Raw genomic sequence first — 21,824 nt, forward strand, 5'->3', positions numbered from 1 at the left:
TAGGCGCCATTGTCTGGAGTCTAGCTCTTCCCATCTCTTGGCTCTGTGCTTCTGGGCTGACTTCTTGCCCCGTTACGGTCACCCTAAGGGGTGGCAGAAGTGGCCAGCTGAAGGCTCACATCTTAGCTGCTTAGCAACCCCAGCTGAAAGCAAACTCCACTTCCCCAAACTCTTAGTAAATTTCCAGAAGATGCTCACAGGCTCTGGTTGGCCAGGTTTAGGTTATGAAACTCCTGCTGAATTAATCATCATGTCCACCAGGGGAAATGGAATGTCTGGTTTGCCCCTGGAGTTTGGGGTGGAGGCTGGGGGGGCCACCTCCACTGGATCAGCATGCACCAAGAGTGGGGGAGGGGTGGCTCCCCAATGGAAAATCCAGGAGGGTGAGCAGAGGCTGGGTAGGCAGGAACGCTGTCCACCACAGCATGGGTAGTTCAGTGTCCTCCTCTGTCAAAGGGGCACTGACCCCCCCTTGCAGTCAGTGAGGTAGTGGGTAACATCTGCACCATGATAACCTAAGGCACTGTAGAGAGGAAGGAAGGAAACGAAGCGTATGTGGCAAACCCTTCATTTGGGGGAACTCTGACATTCACAGCACAACCTCCTGTTAAAAGAAATACTCACAGAATATAAAATGGCATAGCTGCTGTGGGAAACAGGATGGTGGTTCCTCAAAAAATTAAAAATATAATTACTCTAGGATTTAGTCATTCCACTTCTGGGTCTATACCCAAAATAACTAAAAGCAGGGACTAAAATAGATATTTGTACACCCGTGTTCACAGCAGCATTGTTCACAAGAGCCAAAAGGTGGAAGCAACCCAAGTGTTCATCGATGGGTGAACAGATAACAAAGGGTGGTATATATAGACAATAGAATATTATTCATCCTTAAAAAAGGAATGAAATTCTGTCACACGCTACAGCATGGGTGAGCCTTAAGGACATCAAAGTGCAATGAGTCAGCCACAAAAAGACAAATGTTATATGATTTCACTTACATCAGGTACCTAGAGAAGTCAAACTCAGAGAGACAGACGTAGAAGTGTGGGTACCAGGGGCTGAAGCAAGGGGTGAACAGGAATTACTATTTAATGCAGACTCGGTCTGGGGTGACAAAAAGTTCTGGGGATGGTTGATGGTGGTGGTGGCACCACAATGGGAACATACTTAATGCCACCAAACTGTACACCTAAAAATAGTTAAAGTGGTATACATTTTTTGTACATTTTGCCACAATTAAAAATATATGCTTAAAATAAATTCTCTAGGAGGATAATTCTTAACTCAAGGGTAATTGTCAACCATGCACCCAAAGGGGCAACCCTGCCAACTGTGTGAGATGGAGGAAGATGATAGGAAGGGAGAGAGAAAGATAGTTCAATTTATGGACTCAGTGAGATAAAAAATGACAACAGACGTTTCTTGGAGTAAAAGTTTATGCTGGCTTTATTTTCCTGGCGGTAGGTCGAGCACTAGAACCACATCTGCACCCTGCAGTCTGCTGGTCCGTAACCCACCTCCATCTCTGCCTCCACCCAGAGCCCTGGGCAGAGCTCTTCATATAGTGACTCAGTCAATAAAAGCTTATTGCCTACCGGTGTGGAAGCAGTAGCCTAGCAGTAGGCCAGTTACATCGTCAAGTAGTGTAGGGTCCCGGTGAGGGTCCTGGCCACAGGAACTTCCATTTTCCCCACAGCAATTAACTCAAAACTTTCAGAAGCCATGGAAAGTTGGGGAGCAAGAGAGCCATGGGGGCAAACTCCTGCCCCAAGTCCTCAAACCATGCCAAGTGAATGGCTGGGTCCCCATCTCAGTGGACTAGGGGTGAAAAGGCCTCACTCATCTGCACTTTAGGGCCAGTGCGGAGGCTGTGATCTGTTGTTGCTTTGCTGTGGTTGACCTTCTCTCCTTTCCCCTCCACAGACACAGAACAGAAGCAGCTGCCTCAAGCACTGCCATTTCCCCACCTGAGGTTGTGGGTCCTGCCTCCTGCACCCCCGTGAGCCAGGCCCCTGAGGGCCTCCTCCTGGGTGGAGGCAGGGTGGTCAGGAGGCGTGCTGTGAGTCCCACACAGCGGCTGAGCCAGGCCTGGACACTGCATCACCTCCTGATAGCCTTTCTAAAGCCACACCTGAAGGCCGTGCTCTGTCCTCCACACAGCGACCACAATGACCTTGAACACCGCACGCTGACTGAGCTCACTCCTGCCTCAAGCCCTCCAGTGGCTCTCAGAATGAAATCTCAACTCCTCATCCCACCTGGAAGGCCTGCAGGCCTGGGGTTGGGTGGTGGGGGTGCTCTCTGTGAGCCTCCTGCCCAGGACCACCTGCCTGCAGGTCCCTGCCCTGCCGTTTCCTCCTCCATGAATGCTCTTCACCCGGCTTTCCCAAGAACTGGCTCCATCCACTCCTTCAGGTCTCAACTCAAATAATGTTGCCCCAAAGAGGCCTTCTCAGGGCACCCTACCTAAAGCGGCCTTTCCCAGTGACTCTTTCGTTGCTTTCTTAGCCCTCATTGGCTCAGCCTCCCACAGCGAAGTGGGTGGGGGTCACAGCCTGCAACATGGCAGCCACAGCGCCCTGGGCTCACCAAGCTGGGGCTTTCCCCACAGCTGCCAGGAGGGGCAGGCAGTACAATCCAGCACTAACTGCAGTCAGTTTCATAGTGGGAGGCAGGGACCAGCAGAACACTTATCTATCTCCCCACTTGGTGGCCTGCTCTGAAATACAGTGGTTCCATGGGACCCCTCCAGGGATGGTGCCTTACCATTGGGTTTCAGCCTCGGGCAAGTTCACTATGGATTCAGTGAGACTGAGGAATGACAATGGAACACTCTTGGGGTGAAGGGGTTTATTACCAGGCTTGTTCTCCCAGCGATGAGTCAAGCACTAGAATTACGTCTACATCCAACAGTCTGCAGGTCTGTAATCCTCCTTCGTCTCTGCTTCTGCACAGAGTACTGGGCAGAGCTCTTTATATAGTGACTCAGTCAATAGCAGCTGATCACCTACAGGTGTGGAAGCAGTAGCCCAGCAGTAGGCCAGTTACATCATCAAGGAGTTTAGGTTCAGGTGAGGATCCTGGCCAGAGGAACACCAACTTTCCCCACAGATGCGCCACATGACAGACCAACCAGCCGTTTCCTGAGAGGCTGAGGCCAGCTTGGTAACACAGCGCACTGGTTTTGCTTTCCTTCCTCTCTACCCTATTTCCCTCCCTCCACTTTGCTTCCTGGGACTGCACCCCACAGGAAAGAGACATTAAGCAGAATAGTTCTATCAAAAAAAACCCAAACAAACAGAAAATAATAAGTGTTGGCGAGAATGAGGAGAAACTGGAACCCTTGTGCACTGTTGTTGGGATTATAAAATTGCACAAACTGCTGTGGAAAACAGGAGGGTGGCTCCTCAAAATTAAATACGGAATTATCAGGTGACCCAGCTATCCCCTTCTGGGTGTATATCCAAAAGAACTGAAGGCAGCCTCTCAAAGAGATATTCCCACACTATGTCACAGCGGCATTATTCATGGTAGCCCAGAGAGGGAAGCAACCAAAGCGTCTGTGGACAGATGAATGGATAAACAAAATGTGGCCTATATGTACAGCAGAATATTAGTCTTAAAAAGGAAGGAAATCTTGTCACATTCTACAGTATGGATGAACCTTGAGGACATTATGCTAAGTGAAATAAGTCAGTCACAAAAAGGCAAATACTACATGATTCTACATGTATTTTTAGATATAGAAAGCATTAGAACACGAGCTTTGCTGCAGGCTGTTTTCTGGGGAACCCAGGTTAAGGTGTCCACCTTGTTAGAACTAGCACCACACCTAGCAAAATTAAGTGCTAGAGAATTTTGGATGGATGGATGGATGAATGGATGGATGGTTGGATGGATGTCTGAAATCCTTCACTGATAGAATGCAGTAAGGAACTTCCTCATAGTCAGAGATGCAAAAGTAGATGCCCACATATTTAAGCTAAAAACATTGGCTCACATAACCAGGGAAACACTGCCCTATGCATGTCACCCCTATTCCCCTACCATATACTAAAAACACATACTCAGGCCGCCCCCCACCTGTGTATAGCTCTGTCTCTTCCAGATCAAGCCTCTTATGAGTGAACCAAACTATATGCCGAGTTGGAAAACAGGTCTCTGACATATGGAAGAAAAGTCGCCAGTGGATGGTAATCCTCTTGAAAAATGAGCTCAGGATGAACACATATGCTCTTGCATACCAAATGCTGCTCCAAGCACTGTGTGTATAAACTCACAGGATCCTCAGAGCACCCTCTGAGGTAGATAATATTACATCTTGACTCTTGCAACAAATGAGGTAACAGACACAGAGAGGTCAAGTACCTTCCCCGAGTCACCCAGCCAGAAAGAAGCTGAGATGGGGTTTGAACCAATGGCTAGCTGGCTCCAGCAGCTGCGTTCCTACACATTGTTCTTATACAGACTGAAGACAATCCTATTTTTTACCAGCCTGACCTAGTGATTCTGGTTTTACCATCATTTCAGCCATTGATCAGGCTGAACAGGCATGAGTAACCTCCTTTCTAGGTGACCCTCAAATACCTGTGTAAGATCTGGCCTAAAGGGCAGACCCACCCCAAACATCTACTCACAGGAAGACATGTAGGGCTCTTTCCTCTCTGCCTGTGGTCTTTCAGAGGAGGCAGGGCAGCTCGGTCTGAATGGAGAGTTATGAGCCTCCACCTTCAAAGGCTTCTCCATTCTCCAGATGGAAGGCCACAGGGGACTTTTTCTCAGGTGAAGGGAAGTAGGGTGATGGTATGGAGAAAGGGCAAGGAATGATGCAGAGAGGCCAAGAGTGTGAGGTGGCCTCACCCCTTCCCTGCCAGGCCTGGGTGAAGAGACGCCCCCATCCACATAGCTGGCTCCTTGTCATTCAGGTGACAACTTAATGTCACCTCCCTCAAGAAGTCTTGCCTCATAATAGTCTAAGGCAGCCCCCTCACTTTACCCTGCCCAGGACCATCTGTAATTGTCTACACTGTACTTCACCGTCCTGGACACCATCTTGTCTATTCATTTCTTATCTGTTCCCTTGAACTATAATGCAAACTGCATGAGAGCAAGGACCTCTGTCTCAGCTGTATCCCATTACCTACTATGGTGCCAAGCCCACTGTAAGTGTTTAATAAATATTTGTTAAATAAATGACTAGGAATGTCAACAAATGCTTGTTGAATTAAGTCTCAGCAAAAGAAACCAACAGTGGAACAGACTTCCAAACTTATGGAATGATGAAAAAGGGGAAATCAGATAAGTGTATCTTGTTTGCTATTCCTGGCTTATGTGGTTGATGCTATACTTTTTTTTTCCTGCTTTGCATAAAACTCAGAAGATGGGACACTAGGAGCTTAGGTGGATCATAAGCAGGCTAGGTAATACAGCTGAATAGGTTGTGCACTGCACAGCTCTTGGGAGTGCCATCCACAGTGGGGTCTTGGGGAATAGCACTCCCTGGAGTTGTGCGGTGCACAACCATGCACCCAAAGGGGCAACCCTGCCAACTGTGTGAGATGGAGGAAGATGATAGGAAGGGAGAGAGAAAGATAGTTCAATTTATGGAAAAAAGGATTGGAGCAGACCTGGATGATCATCCTCTTTAATTGCTCTCCCTCTCATTTTTCAAATAAGGAAAACAAGACCCTGAAAAGTGAAATAATTTTACAAAACAAAGAAGAACAAAGCCAGCCAGTTGAGAATTTAAAGTTCTCAGAGACAGTATGTAGATCTCCAACTGAATATGCTACTAAAGGTCAGTCACTGTGTCTGTCTGGTTCACCACTGCAACCCCTACTCACTGCCTAAGCTCAAGGGAGGTACGCAGTACTTTCAGATATAACTGCTACCCTTTACTAAGCCCTTACTATCTGCCAGGCACTGTGTTAAGCACTTTACACTAACTAATTCATTCAATCCTCTCAGCACCCTTATGGAGCAGGTTCTATTACTATCCCCATTGTATAAATGGGGAAATTAAGACACAGAGAAGTTAATTCACACATGGTACACAGCCAGTAATGCATGAATGAGTGAACAAATGAATGTGGCATGTCATCATTGAGTCCTTCTAAAATATCCCCACCTCCAGGACCTCAGAGGGTACAGAGTCCACCCCCAAGGGAGCAAAGGGTTCCTTTGCCTGCAGGAATCAGTATGTGCAGTGGTCTTGGCAGAAACTTTGAAAGTGTCCCAAGATGAGACAGGACTGGAAGGGCTGGTGGTTATCAGGGCCAAGAACCGAGCAGGCTGGTGGAGGAAGTGTATTTGTTTGTTATTCAGAGGTGCTAAGTGGGAAGGTGGCAGGGGCCCTCATAACACACTCACACACACAGTGTCCCAGCTGACAGGAAGAGGAAATGCCTTGCATTTTCCAGCCACTTGTCCCCAGGCCAAGCCTAAATGCCAGCCCTAAAAATACAGCTTGGGAGAAGAGATACGCTAACAGCTCCCTCCTGTCTCTGTCACCCTCCTCCCCTCATCTCCTCAGGTTTATTTTTGAATGAGGACACTGCATGAAAGTAACCTGATGCTGGAGAAACCTGAGCCCTTTTCTTTCATGTCTCCTTCCATTCAGGTTTCTGGAGGGGAAAAGAAGGAGAGGGAAGCATGACTGCTTTTGGTTTAGGACAAAACAAAGGGAATGGGGCTGAGAGAGAAACACATAGGCCCTCGCTGCATGATTCAATGACCTGATTGGCTGTGAGAATTTGTCAAACTGACCAACCATTCCATGCACAGCACAGAGAACTGAAGTCACATGTACCATCTTTGCCCTCAGGCACTTGCAAAACCAAAGAGACCTGGACCAAAACACAGGAAAGAAGAACACACTGACCAAGGCTAACTCCAGGGTCCTCCAACTGTCCTAAAAGGGCACCCCTCTGAGGCTTGTCCAGACTTACCAGGGCAAATAAGAGTCAAGGATGAGTGAATGACTGAATACCTCCCATCTGTGTGTGGCTGAAAATAGAGCAAGGAATTCCACTTTCACCATTTCTATTTAACATTGTGCTGGGTGTTGGAGCCAGTGCAATATGGCAAGAAAAATAAATAAAAAGCATTTAGATTGGAAAAGAAGAAGTAAAACTGTCCTTATTTATAGATAACACCCATAGAAAAATCTTACAGAACCTATGAAAAGACTAGCAGAATTAATAAGTGAGTTACAGGGTTATAAAATTTAAAATCAATATACAAAACTAAAATCAATATATAAACTGTATTTCTATATACTAGCAACAAGGAACCAGGAATTGAAATTTAAAACATTGCCATTTACATTAGCTTGAAAAAATATGAAGTACTTAGACATAAATCTGACAAATGTGTAAGACCTGTATGCTGAAAACTATGAAGCACTGCTGAGAGAAGTTCACCAAAAGAACTAAATAAATGGGGAGATAAACTGTGTTTAGGGACTGGAAGATTCAATAGTGTGAAGATAATGATTTCTGCTAAATTGATTTATAGATTTAATGGAATCTCAACCAATATTCCAGCAAGATTTTTGGAGAAACTGACAAACTGAATCTAAAATTTTATGGAAACACAAAGAACCTAGAAGAGTCTAAGTAAGTTTGAAAAAGAACAAAATTAAAAGACTTATTCTATCTGATTTTCTAACTTATTACAAAGCTATAATAATCAAGACTGTATGGTTTTAGTGTAAAGATCAATGAACATAATAGTCCAAAAGTAGATCCACATATATGTGGTCAATTGATTTTTGATAGATGTTCTAGGCAATGGGTAAAGGATAATCTTTTTGATACATAGTGCTGAAGCAATTAGATAGCCATATACAAAAAGAAAAATAAAAACTTGGGTCTATAACTTGTACCTTATATAAAAATTAACTCAAAGAATCATGAACCTAAATGGAAGACCTAAACTTATAAAACTTTTAGAAGGAAACATAGGAGATATTTTAGTGACTTTGGGTTTTTCAAAGATTTCATAAGTAGGATGCAAAAAGCACAAACTTTTATAAAAGAAAAGAATAAATAAATTGGGCTTCATTAAAATTTTAAATGTTTGTTCTTCAACAGATATGGTTATGATTATGAAAATGAAAAGGTAAGTCACATACTGAGAAAACTATGCAACACATTTATCCAACAAAGGCCTCATACATAGACTATATAAAGAACTCCTACAACTCAATAAGATGGCAGCAAACAATCTAACTTTGTAAATAGGCAAAAATTTAAACAGATGCTTCACCAATGATCTGGATAACAAAAGAGCACATGAAAAAAAAATGACCAACATCATTAGTCATTAAGGAAATGCAAATTAAAAGCATAATGAGATACCACTACTCATCCGCCTGAATGACTAAAAATCATACCAAGTGTTTTATCTAGGATGGGGAGCCACTAGAACACTAATATATTGCTGGGAATGCAAAACAGTGCTGTCATTTTGTCATACTTTCCACTCCCAGGTATTTATCCAAAAGAAATGAAAACACATGTCCACACAAATATGTATTCATGAATATTTATAATACCTATATTTGTAATAGCCCCAAACTAGGAACAACTCAAATGTCCATCATCAACAGCTGAATGGATATACAAATTGTGGTATATACACACGGTGGAATACAACTCAGCAATAAAAATTAATGAACTTTTTATATACATAATAAAATTATGGATGGATATCAAAACAATTGGGTTGAGTGAAAGAAATCAGGCCTCCCATAAAAGTATGAAGTGTATGGTCACTAATCTGTAGTGACAGAAAGCAGATCAATTTTGAGGGTAATGTTCATTATCTTGATTATGGTAATCATTTCATGGTATATACATATACCAAAATTGACCAAATTGGACACTATAAATATATAATGTTTAGTTTACTGCCTGTCAGTTATATTTCAATAAAGGTATAATAAACAAAAGCATTTTTTTTAAAAAGCTGAGGATGGGCCTAGCTAAGGATTCTTAACTATTCTTCCGGTTATGGCCTCTGAGAATCTGATGGAAGTCACAGAAAGTCCCATAAGCAGGAATCCACAGATGATTCCAGGTGGGTTTGTGGAACTCCAAAGACATGTGAAGCCCACCCTCAGTCCCCAGCTTCCATATCCCTGGTCTGCAGCAGCATTAATCACCCTACCTGCTAACATGCTGATGTTTCACCCAAAAATGGTGCTGGATGGACCCCTTCCCCTCAGTGTTGCTCAACCTTGCCTGGCTTCAAGCACGTGTTTCTGACAAAGCCAGCAGAGATTATAAGGAGGTATTGAACTCAGAGATAGAGATAAGGAGCTGGGCCCTCCACAGCTCATGCCCGGGGTGGCCTCTGATGCACTCTGCTCTGACGCCTGGGCTCTTGGCCCCGGAGCATCATGAAGATTTCAAGCAACCAACCTGGTGGAGCTGGAGGAAACCAGGGCAGGATCTCCTTTCACCACCTTCCATGCCTAGGTCTCTGAGAAACACAGGCCTCCTTCAGCACGGGCAGATGTGTGGCCACAGCCTGTGCCAAGGTAAGACCCAGCTGCTGTTTCCCCGGTTACTGAGCCCCCACCCGGCACACAGGCTTACTTCCGACTCTACCAGAACGACCCTGGCCCCCAACCATAGGCCAAACCCTGGCCCTGGCCCCAGACTGACTCCCATCACCGCTGATCCTGACTCTGACTCCACACTGACCCCATATGTTATAAACCAAAGTGGCATCCTAACAAGGAACTGTGGGTGCTCAGTGCTGGGCGCCTCTTGGAGACACAGAGCAAAAGTCATATTTTCAGTCCTACTGGCTCTAAACATGGGCCACTGCATGTCACGCAATGATGCTGGTGATGCTGACAGTGGTGGCAATGCTGGGAAGGACAACGTGGAGAAGATGGAAAGAGCCTTAGTGTGATTTGGCTGTGTAAGCAAATACTTCCCACCCTGGAATTAGAAAAGAAACAGAACAGCTTCCCCTGCTTTGAACTTGTCCCATTTCACGGGGTTAGAGGAAGTGCTCTCAGTACCCCTTCCTGCTGCCCCCTTGAATCTTCAGTCTCCTCTTCACCTGGGAGTCTGTGGGGAGAAATAGCTCAAATACCCCACCAGAGGGCGCCCCATGCCTTCTAACTCAGCACCGTGGCCTGTTTCCTGGGTGCCCCGGTGGGAGTCCACGCACTGACCCACTTGGCTCCTGGGTAGGAGGGAGTTCCCGGCAAAACCGTTCCTTGGGCTCCCCTCCCAGAGGCCAGTCCTTCCTAAGTTGTGCTCCATGCCCTGGGGCAGGCAGTCTTGGTAGGTCCAGAGATGCCTTTGGGCTGGGGCTGACAGGCATGGGTGCTCGCCCTGGATGACCTCAAAGCCCTCACAGGTGGGTACCCACCACAAAATGCTCTGGTGCGCCAGCTTTCCCAGCCTGCCCCTTGTGTCCAGAACCAGGTCCCTGTCCTCCAAGAGCTTCTAATCTAAGCATCCTCAAGCCCAGGGCTGGCCTAGTGGCTCTCAGAAGACTTGAGAATCACTTGAAGAGCTTTTTAAAAAGACCAGTGCCTGCCCCACCTATGGCCAATTAAAAGAGACTCTGCCAGGGAGGCCCAGGCATAATCTTTTGTTATAAGCTCCCTGAGTTGAGAACCAAGGTGCTGAAGGCTCTGATACCTCAGCCTCCGCTGCTCCACGTGTGGCCTGAGGACCAGCAGCTGAATCAGCACCAACAGGGAGTGGTTAGAAGGGCAGGTTCGGGCCCCACCCCATCCTAATGAATCCGATCTCATCGGTACAAGATGCCCAGCTGAGCTATGAACACTTGCTGACTTAGACGCAGAGCCACAGCTCCTGACAAGGGGTCGGTTCTGTGATCTCATGGCTGGGAGGCAGACCAAAACCAGATGCAGTGTGGCACACGAACAAGTGCTCACAGAGCAGGGGTCAGCGGGGGGTGTCACAAATGGGCACCCCTGAGGGGTCCTCTGGTGCCCCCCAGTATTCTGAAGGCTTCTTGGTGGGGGTGGAATTAGAGCAGCCTTGAAGGATGGGTCAGTGGAGAGGATGAGGAGGCACTGGAGGAGGGGAATGGCTCAGCAGAGGCCCATGGAGAGCAAGGAAGCAGCCTAGTGCAGAAGGGCCACCTTGGAGGGGAGGACCCCCTGGAGAGGGAGCTTGAGCTACAATCAGCCGAAGAGGTAGGATATTTCTGCTAGGCAAAGGGGAGCCTTTGAAGATGCTTGAACAACAAAATAACCTGTAAATAAGAACTCAGAAAACCTGGAAGAGAATGCAAGGAGATATGGAACAGAATGGTCTGCTTTCCCCATACTCCCAGGCACAATGATCAATAATAAAAATAATAACAAAGAAAGGAACAGCAAAATTGTTTTAGTGCCTATAATCTTCCCAACATGATTATGAATACTTGCTTTGGTTACAAGCAGAGTGGACGTCCAGCTGGTGCAGGCTGAGCAGGCTTCCGAAAGCCGCTATCATCAAGTACATTGAATGTCATCCCTGGTTAAATCAAGGCCTTGTCAAGCAGTGGTCAAGCAGCCACATAGAGCTTCCATTTCTTTGTGTTAAATGGAGTTACAGTAATTGCATTGCATGGACTTTTAATGAATATTAAATGAATTTGTGGAGAGTGCTTAGAAAAATGGCTGGCACACAGTAGGGTCAATAAATGGAGCTACTGTTACGCAGCAGAGGCCCAGGGTGGGGGTAACACTTGGGACTTGAGACTGGGTGTATAACCTGAGGTCCAGTTCACACTCCTGAACTGCCCGCCTCCCCCACTGGCTGTGGGTAAGGGCTCCAGGTCCAGCCGCCAGTCCATCCCCTTTGCTCCAGCTGAGTAGACCCAGCCCCTCACAGACAGCACCCTGCTTCAGGACACAGCCCCCTCACATGCTATTCCTTCAGCCTGGATCCCCTTCCCTCTCTTCCTTTGGGTTAACTCCTTTTTGCCCTTGAAAACCTTGCTCAGTGAACAAAAAAGAATCTGAGTCTTGGGGCACAGATTCTGAGTGCTGAGGCTGGGTGATAAGCTCGGGCCTGCCCTGTGACTCCCAGCAACCTGTGGTCACTGTCCTCTCAGTGTCCTGTCTACTTCCCCCACCAGGCTGTTTGAGGGCTCCTTAGGGCCAAGAACTCCCAGACTCAGGCCCCTGACCTGAGCATTTGGTCCAGGAAGTGGCGTGATATGGGTAGGCAATAATGTAGAGTGGTTGAGTGAATGAATGAATGAATGAATGAACATTCCCTCTCAGAGTCATTCTACCTGGCATGATCGACCCAGAGTCCTACTTATTGGGAAAGGTAATGTGACACCATGAAGAGCAGTCATGCAACCTGGGTTTGAAACCTGGCTTTACCATTTACTAGCTGTGTGACTTGGAGCAAGCTACTCAACCTCTCTGTGCCTCTATTTCCTCATCTGTAAAATGCGTAAAAGGGTTGCAAGGAATAAATTAATTAATATGCACAAAGCACACAGCACAGGGTCTAGCATTTAGTAATCTCTCAATAAATGGTAGCTGGAATCATCAAAATAATTTTTAATCCTTAGCTTCCTGGGCTACCAAACAAGCTTGGCTCTTCAGAGGGCCAACGACTGGGGCCCAGGAGCCCTGCCATCCCAGTGCTGGCATCTCAGGATTTCAGGACAGGTATTATGCCTGGTTGACTGATGGCAAAGGTGTGCTGGGCAGGAAACCCTGCCAGAGCGGCTCCCTCTAACCCACCAACACAAACGCCCCTGGCAGTGCATCCAGTTCCATGGGCACTTCCCTTGCCTGAGACCGGAGATCTCTTTCACCTCACAGCCAGCATTTGGGGCGGGGCCCCCTGACTGCTACCCATCCATTCCAGGGAAGTTCACAGCAGGCAGCTCACCCTGTTCCTGTGCCTCCCCTCTCCCAGCATTCACAGGTTGTCATTCCCCAAAGCGTCTCTTCAAGACACAAGCCCTGGGGCCGTATTTCCACCTTACACTGCCAGCACTTCCTAGTGCACACGAGCTACTAAGGGCCCTGACAAGTCCTGCAATAAGCTCGTTTCCCACTTGTATTGGTTTCCTGGGGCTGCCGTAACAAATTACCACAAACTTCATGGCTTAAAAGAACATAAATTTATCCTCTCATAGCTGTTGAGGCCAAAAATCCAAATTCAGCTGTGGCGAGGCCATGCTCCCTCTGCAGGCTTGAGGGGAGAATCCTTGCCCCTTCCAGCTCTGGTAGCTGCAGGCAGTGCTCTGCCAGGGGCTGCACAGCTTCAGCCTCTGCCTCCGTCTTCCTGGGGCTTTCTCCCCTGTGTGCCTGAGTCTCAAATCTCCCTCTACCTTTCACATGTGACTAGACTTAGGGTTTACCCTAAATGCAGGATGATTTTATCTCAAGACTCCTGACTTAATTACATCTGCAAACACACTTTTTCCAAATAAGGTTACATTCAAGGTCTAGGGGCTCAGGACTTGGACATACCTCTTTGAGGCCACCATTCCTACACCTCTGTTCAACCTAGAACCTCCTGAACAGATTATGAAACTACACCCCCACCCTTTTCATGAACATTTGCTAACTTAGAAAACAGTTTCAGGAGTGCTGCCATGTAACCAGGAGCCCTGGAAGTTGGCTTCTCTATCATCCTGCCCAGCCCTCCCATGTTACAGATGAAGACACTGAGGCCTGGAAAGCACTGTTCCTTGTCTGAAGTCACCCAGGGAGCCACTGGGCGTGAGTCTAAGCTTGGGCTCAGAAGTCCTGACAGCCAGACTGCTTCACCCTGCCGTGATGCTAATTCCTGAAACACGGCCCCACTCCGGGCCCCAGACAAGCCCCCTGGTGCCTATCTGACCTGATATCCACGGCCCCCTGACAATGGTCCTCTCCAAGGAGAACACAGGCGGGACCATCAGTGCACAAGGACAGCTGCCGGCTGGGCCTCAAGAAGACCAGGAAAATAAATGAGAAGGATGGGTTGGGGGGCTCAGACCCTCAGGGCTGGAGATTGATGTAGTCACATCCAAAGCTACATAATGGGTCTTGTGGGCTGGCCAGGCAGGAGATAAAAGGCAAGGGACATAAATAACACAGGAAATAAAGGGTGGAAAGCTGGCCCAAAGGAATAAATCCCTGCTCCCCGACAGGCTCAGTGTGGGAGTCAGGGCAATGCTGTGCACAAGGGAGGCAGCAGAGGGAGGGCAGGGGGGTGGGCTGCCAGCTGCCCCTGGGGCCTCTTGGCCATACCACACACGCCACACCCCTGATGCAGCAGGGGAGCGAGAATCCTGCCTGGATCATGAAGTCACACAGTTGGCAAAGTCACTGTCTCTGCCTGTTTCCTTCATGGCAAAACGAGGTGAGGTACTAGGCCAGTGCTTCCTGAGAGGGGTCTGAGAACCACCTCATCAGCATCACTGGGACAGCCTGTGTGACAGGCAGATCCCACTCCAGACCTATGAATCAGGACCTTTGGGAGAGGGTCCAGGATCAGCACTGCTAACAGGCTCCCCAGGTGTGAGATCCACTGGCCCCTTCCATCACACTGGATAGGTAGGTAGACAGACAGATGCATGGATGGAAGTATATGTTCATAGATGATAGATATTTAATATATGCCAGGCTACATGGTTTTCTGGTGTTTACCCAATTCAATTTTTACTTTATTATCCACCAACCTTGGCAGAGAAAGAAACCTGCTCAAAGAGGTCCCACGACCCACCTCGGGAGAGTGCAAAGCCAGGACTCAGCCCAGGTCGGTGAGACCCCAGAACCAGTGTTCCTGACCACTGCAGTTACGGCCGCCATGACCAGGAGGCATTGTGTGTGTTGGGTGAAGGTGGGGGGTCATCCCCTAGTGAACGTTACAAGCATTTGTCCTAAGACCTTGACATCCCTTAAAGTAGAATCTGATTCCCAGAGCCCCCATCCCGACTCCACAGGCCTGAGGGCCTGGATGAGAGCAAGAAGCCCCTGGCGATGTGGCCACGACCCCCTCTCACCAGCCTGACGGTGACCGTGAGGATGCGGCAGGAGCAGAGCGCCGCAGGCTCCATATCCCACTGTGGGCAGTCTTCACATTCGGGGAAGCAGACACAAATTTCCCCTGATACTCATGCTCTCCTCCTTTTTACATGGCTCCACCCTTCCCATTTCCCTAATTCTCCAAGGAACCAGTAGTCCTGCCAAGCACACCCTTTTTGCCCTCCCCTCTGGCATGGGCCCACTTGCATCCCAGAGCTCGTGGGGAGGAGAGGGCCAAGGGTCTCTGAGGAAGGATTCCCAGGGAACGGAAGAGAGAGGGTGGCGTGAACCTGGACGCTGGACCCAGTTTTCCAAGAGACATAAGAGGAAAGGCTCTGTAAGTTGGGCTTCAGAGGGAGACGGAGGCCAGACATGTGGCCTTGGGAGAATCTACTCAGAACTGGGGACATTAGCACCTCGTTCCCACTGTCCTCAGCCTCGGAGCGGGGCCACGGGAGGCACAGCCTTCAGTGCTGAGGGCCCCCCAGCTGCCTCTGTCACTCAGATGAGATGAGACGGGGAGAGGTCTCCTGAGCTGTGGAAAGCTTCAGGTCCTCCGGGCATTCTGGGCTGAACAACCAAAACAGGAGGCGTGCTGGTCAGGGCCAGGATGCTGAGGTCTGAGGCATGAAATCACTGGAATGAGATCACGCATCGTCACCATTTGGGCAAGGTATGACCTAGCCAATTATTCTCTCCCAATAGGTGCACTACTGTAGTCCCTTTGTGGCAGAACAGGCCCCCTGTGAAAACGACGACGCTCCTGGGAAGAGCGTGATATTAAACCATTTCCAGCGATTCCTCCTGAGCACAACTTGGTTGTACTCAGGCTCAGAATTTTAATGTGGCGGATATTTTTCCATGATCTAGTCTAGTAGTTCTCAATCCTGGCGGCACAGTTAAGCCTCCTGGGGAGCCTTAAAAATGAAAGCATACAGGTGCTCCAGGCCCTGCACTGAGATTCTGATTCTGTGGCTGGGGTAAAGCCAAGCATATTTAAAATCCCTCCAGGTCTAGGGCACAGCTCCACCCAGCTTCCAACAGAGTAAAAAACCCTATTGAGGTTGGCAAAACCCTTTAGCCTTGCTAATCATCACCTCTGGCCCAGCAACATGGGCAACACCTGGGAGCTTATTAGAAATGCAGATGCTCAGGCCTCACCCTAGCCCTCCCGAGTTAGGATCCCCACCCGGGCAAGACCTCCAGGAGAATGGCAGGCACATTAAAGTTTGGAAAGTGCCGACTTACTAGATATGCGGGCCTTTGCTCCCACCTTATTCCTGAGGCCTCTGGGCAGAACAGGCTTCCTATTCTGTTCCCTTCACCATCCCCAGCAACCCCCCAGTTCCCCACCTCTCCCTAAGGCCTTTGCCTGCAGTGGGAAGTAGCAGGGGGTATTTGTGTAGGGAGTCCTTCTTCTGTCCAGCTCCAGGAGCTTCTGAGACCTCTTCCCCTCAGAAATCATGTGGGTGATTTACTACTTCAGACACTGGGATGGAGGGGTGGGGGTGCCAGCAGACAGGGCAGGGCTGGCAGCCAGCCTGACCAAACACACTAATGTCAGCAGCCGCCTGAGCCCTCAAGGAGCCACAGTTTCAAAGATACATTAAGTCTACACGGAGAAAGATGGGCTGTTTTGTTTTTCTCTTTTAACAAGCAAGGCTTGTTCTAGGACTGTGAGCATATGTTGCCAGGCCTGTTCTGGCCAGGGCTGCACCTGCTAATTCTGACCCAAGCACCCTCTGATGTGTTCCCACCCTCTGCTACCGACCCCTGCCTCTGCCCCACTTTCCCTGCAACACGAGCTTCTGGTGTTTCAGTAAAGAAGCCTTAGCGGGAGTTGAGGCTGCAGATGGACCAGTGGCAGTGTAGACCATGTAGGGAGGGACAGGTGGTGAGACAGAAGCCCCAGGTCCATAGTGATAGGGCAAAGTCCAGGTCACAGGGCAAAGCCATCAGGGAGATTTCCCCTCACTGGAAGCCACTCACAATCTGGTCCTACAATGCCAGCATTAAGAGTAGCCATGCAGGAAGGAAGGTCTACCAGATGAAAAAGGAACACTTTTAAGGACAGTGTGTAAGAGATATTTACTCAATTATGTCACTCCTGAAAGGGAAGGACCTTGTTTTCTCTGAAGAATCTTGCAGGAGACTGGGACCACCGTGGTGGTTGTCTTGCCTGAGGGTTTCAGCCCCAGGCAAGTTACCTATGGATCTGGTGAGTCCTACAAATGACAATGGAATGTTCCTGGGATGAAAGGGTTTAAACCCAGCTTTATTTTCCCAGCGGTCAGTAGAGCACTAGAATCACATCTGCACCCAGCAGTCTGTAGGCCCGTAATCCACCTATGTCTCTGCCTCGGCCCAGAGCTCTGGGTGGAGATCTTTACATAGTGACTCAGTCAATAATGGCTCATTACCTAGAGATGTGGAAGCAGCAGCCTAGCAGTAGGCCAATTACATCATCAAGTAGTTTAGGGTCAGGTGAGGATCCTGGCCATAGGAACTTCCATTTTCCCCACAGTAGTCAATAGAGAATGATCAAGGAATAAAGAAAAGATCAATAGGTGGATAGCCAAAAGGACAGATGAGAATGAATGATTAGGACTTCTCATTCCAACATTTTGGCAAACTGGGTACTAGGAAAGGCCCTCTTGCTAAAGAACTCAGTCCTGGATAAATTATACCACACTTTAAGCACATTTCTGAGCTTGCAGAATGTTAGGGAGATATTTAAAGGAGGGAAAACACCTCACAAGAAGCTAAAACCCAAAGGCAATATTGACCTGAGGCTAAATACATTTATTGGAAACACCAAAGAGAGCCACCCGCAGGTTGGGGGAATTGAAATTGATACTCCTAAATTAGGTCTGGGACCCTTAATATTGTCCATAGGTGTTCCAGGTCAGAAGTACCTCTCCGGCTCTCAGCCAAACACAAATCCTCTCTGGATAAAGGTGTTCCCATCACAGAGACCCTTTTGACGCCCAAAGATTAAGTTTAACAAAAGTGAACTCACAATTGAAAGTTACCACACACAAGGATACAAGTCACCACAGATTTAGATTCCTAAGGACTGCAAATGTTGGAATCCTCAAATATAGACAATTAAACAACTGTTTTCAAACACTGAGCAATAGGAAACTCAAGATTGAGAGAAGAGCAACAAATGAAATCAAACCTTACCCCAACTTTCTGCAAGGAGGGACTTTCTGGAATGCAAAGCAGGGTGGGGAACACAGAGTCCAGCAGCCTCACTGATTTGAAGAGATACAGATTGGAGTCTGGGGAGGACAAGATACCTAGAATTTACAGGACAGAACGCCAAAGAAAAGGGAGCTGGGCAGAGAAAAGGCTTCTAAAATTTTCCTGGAGTCTCCTTGAATCTTTGGCTGAATTCCACTCAGTGCAGAATAAAGTACATACCTGAGGCTGAGGAAAGAACATCTGGGGAAAGAACAATTACCAGGGAGCAGCAGACTGAAAGCTTCCCAGAGCCACACAGAGCCAGGAATCACTGGAGTTGTTTGTTTTTCATACAGCTCTCCAATTATTTCAACATCTTCTATTGAAAAAGACATCTCGTATCATTATCTCTATTCAAGATTTAACTTGAATCCTGGCTACTACAGTAAGTTAAGACATAAATGCATCCAGATTGGCAAAGAAGAAGTACAACTGCAACTGTCTTTATTTTTAAGCAACACAATTGTGTACATAGAAAATCTTTTAAAATATGTAAAGTTACTAGAATAAGTGAGGTGAGCAAGACTGAAGGATACAAGGTTCATACATAGAAACCAATTAAATCTCTATACACTAACAATGAACAACTAGAAATTGAAATGGAAATACACCATTTAGGATTTGGGGGATACCAATCTGGAACACCAATAGCATCTCAAAATACTTAGAAATAAATTTAATGAAACATGTACAAGGCCAGTACACTGAGAACTGCCAAACTGATGGTGAATATATCATACTCATAAGTCAAAAGATTCAATATTATAAATACATCATTTATTCCCAACTAAGAGATTTAATGCAAAACCAGGAAAATTCCCCAAAGGTGCTTTTTTTTGGTAGAAATTGAAACACCAATTCAAGAATTTATATGAAAGTGCAAAGAACCTAGAATAGCCAAAACAATGTTGAAAGGAAGAGCAAAGTGAGAAACTTATACTACCTGATTTCAAGATTTATTATTAAGCTATAGTAATCAAACCATGTAATATTAGCATAAGGATAGATATATTTACAGATTAATGGAACAGAATAGAAAAATCAAGAAGTAAATCTAGACATATATGGTAGTAAATTGATTTGACAAAGATAATAAGGAACTTAAACGTAAAAAGATTAGTCTTTCCAACAAACTGTTATGGAACAGTGTGGATAAAGTGAAGGCTCCTATGGCCAGGATCCTCACCTGATTTATATAAAGTACTCTGCATGTAGGCAGAGATGAAGGAGTTTTACATACCTGCAGACTGTTGGATGCAGACATAATTCTAGTGCTTGACCTATTGCTACCAGGAGAATAAGCTGGGTAATAAACCCTTTCTCCCCAAGAATGTTCCATTTTCATTCCTTGATCTCACTGAATCCATAATGAACTTGCCGGGGGCTGAAACCCATTGGCAAGACAAACAGATAACCATATGAAAAAAAATCTCAACCTCTACCTCACACTATACAGAAAAATACTCAAAATAGGCAAAGGCCTAAACATAAAAACTAAAACTGCTAGAAGAATGTATAGGAGACAGTCTTTGTGGCTTTGAGGTAGGACACAAAAAGCATGATCCTAAAAGAAAAAAAATTCATAAATTAGATAATTAAAATTGAAATTTTCTACTCTTAGAAAGATACCATTAAAAAATGAAAAGTCAAGCCACAGATTAGGAGAAAATATTTACAATACACATACCTGACAAAGGATTTTGCATCCAGAATATATAAAGAACTATCAAAACTTGTAAGAAGACAAGCCACCCTATAAAATATGTGTAAAAAGATGAGTAAACATTTCACCAAAGAAATATTGCAATGGCCAAAAAGCCCATGAAAGATGCTTAACTTTATTAGTCATCAGAGGAATATAAATTAGAAAACCACAACAAGTTGAGTTACCATTACAGATTTATTGAAATGGTTCAAATTAAAAGTTAGGTAATACCAAGTATTGATGGGGACGTGAGGCAATTAGAGCCTTCATGATCTTCTCAGGAATGTTAAAGAAAGCTTTATCCATAACATCCACAAACTGGAAACGACTCATATGCTCACAGCAAGAAAATGGATTTAAAAAATGTGGTATATCCATACTATAGGATATTATTCATCAATAAAATGGAACAAAACTCTCATACACATAGCAGTGTGAATGAATTTCATACTGTTATGCTGAGAGTTGTAGGTTGAATTGTTCCTTCAAAAAGGTGTGTTGAAGTCCTAACTCCTGTGAATGTACCTGTGAACGTGACCTCATTTGGAAATAGGGTCTTCGCAGATATAATCAAGTTAACATGCAGTCATCCTGGATTGGTGTCCATATAAAAGAAGAGACACAGAGACACAAGGAAGAATGCCATGTAGAGATGGAAGAGACTTGACTTACGCTGCTGCAAACCAAGGAACACCAAGGACTACCAGCAACCACCAGAACCGGGAGAGAAGCCTGGACCAGACCCTCCCTCTGAGCCTCTAGAAGGAACAACCCTACTAACACACTAATTTCACACTTCTATCCTGAACTGTGAAAGAATACGTTTCTGCTGTTGTAAGCCACTCAGTGTATAGTACTGTTACAGCAGCCCTAGGAAACTAATACAGTGAGCAAAAGAAGCCAGATAGATACAAAAGACTATATACCTTACAATTACGATTTTTATGAGCAAAAGAAGCCAGATACAAAAGACTATATACCTTACAATTACGATTTTTATGAATCTCTAGAAAAGACAAATCTAATCTATAATGACAGATGGCAGATCAGTGGTTACCTGGGTATGGGATGGGGGCTTATTGGAAAAAGGCAAAAAGGAATATTTTGTAGTGATGGAAATATTCTCCAACTTGATTGTGGTAGTGGTTACATGGGTATATATACATTTAAAAAACTCAACAAATGGTATCTTTAAAATGGGTGACAGTTTTGCAAATGAACCAGATTGAACTTCTGGAAACAAAAGATGTATAATTGCCCAAATTTAAAACTCAATGTATGGACCCTGTTATGCTGGGTTGGAATCTGAGATAATGGTGTGAACACATATTTATTTTAAGATAGATGATAGATGTGATAGACAGATAGATAGATAGATAGATAGGAGATAGAGATGTGTGTACCTATGAATTAGTATACACATACACATTTCCTATTTCTGTCCACTGAGAGGATCTTGAAGCAGCACCAATAGGCATGCTTCATGCCCAGATCTTGGTTTCTAAATACCATTGTCCAGTAAAAGGAACCAGACCCCTTGATGATATGCCTGATTTCTATGTCTGGGGCAGTGAAAATACAAGATGAGCCTAAAGCATCTTGAGTGTCAGACAGTAAGGAAGTGCTTTTTTAAAAAGTCAAAAGGCAGAGAAGCCAAACTGAAAGAACTTCAATGGCCAAAGTTGCAACAATTTAAGCAGCAAACATATCCCCATGAAACCATAGTGATGTAAATAAATGGTACAAAAGAGAGAACTCTGGCTTATAGAAGACTTCTAATTAACAAATGAAGGAGGGCTAAGGGAAATAGAAAATCACTAGTGAAACATTACAATAATGTTTAGCACT

Source organism: Manis javanica, chromosome 7 (genome assembly GCF_040802235.1).
Source record: "Manis javanica isolate MJ-LG chromosome 7, MJ_LKY, whole genome shotgun sequence".
Classification (NCBI taxonomy): Eukaryota; Metazoa; Chordata; class Mammalia; order Pholidota; family Manidae; genus Manis; species Manis javanica.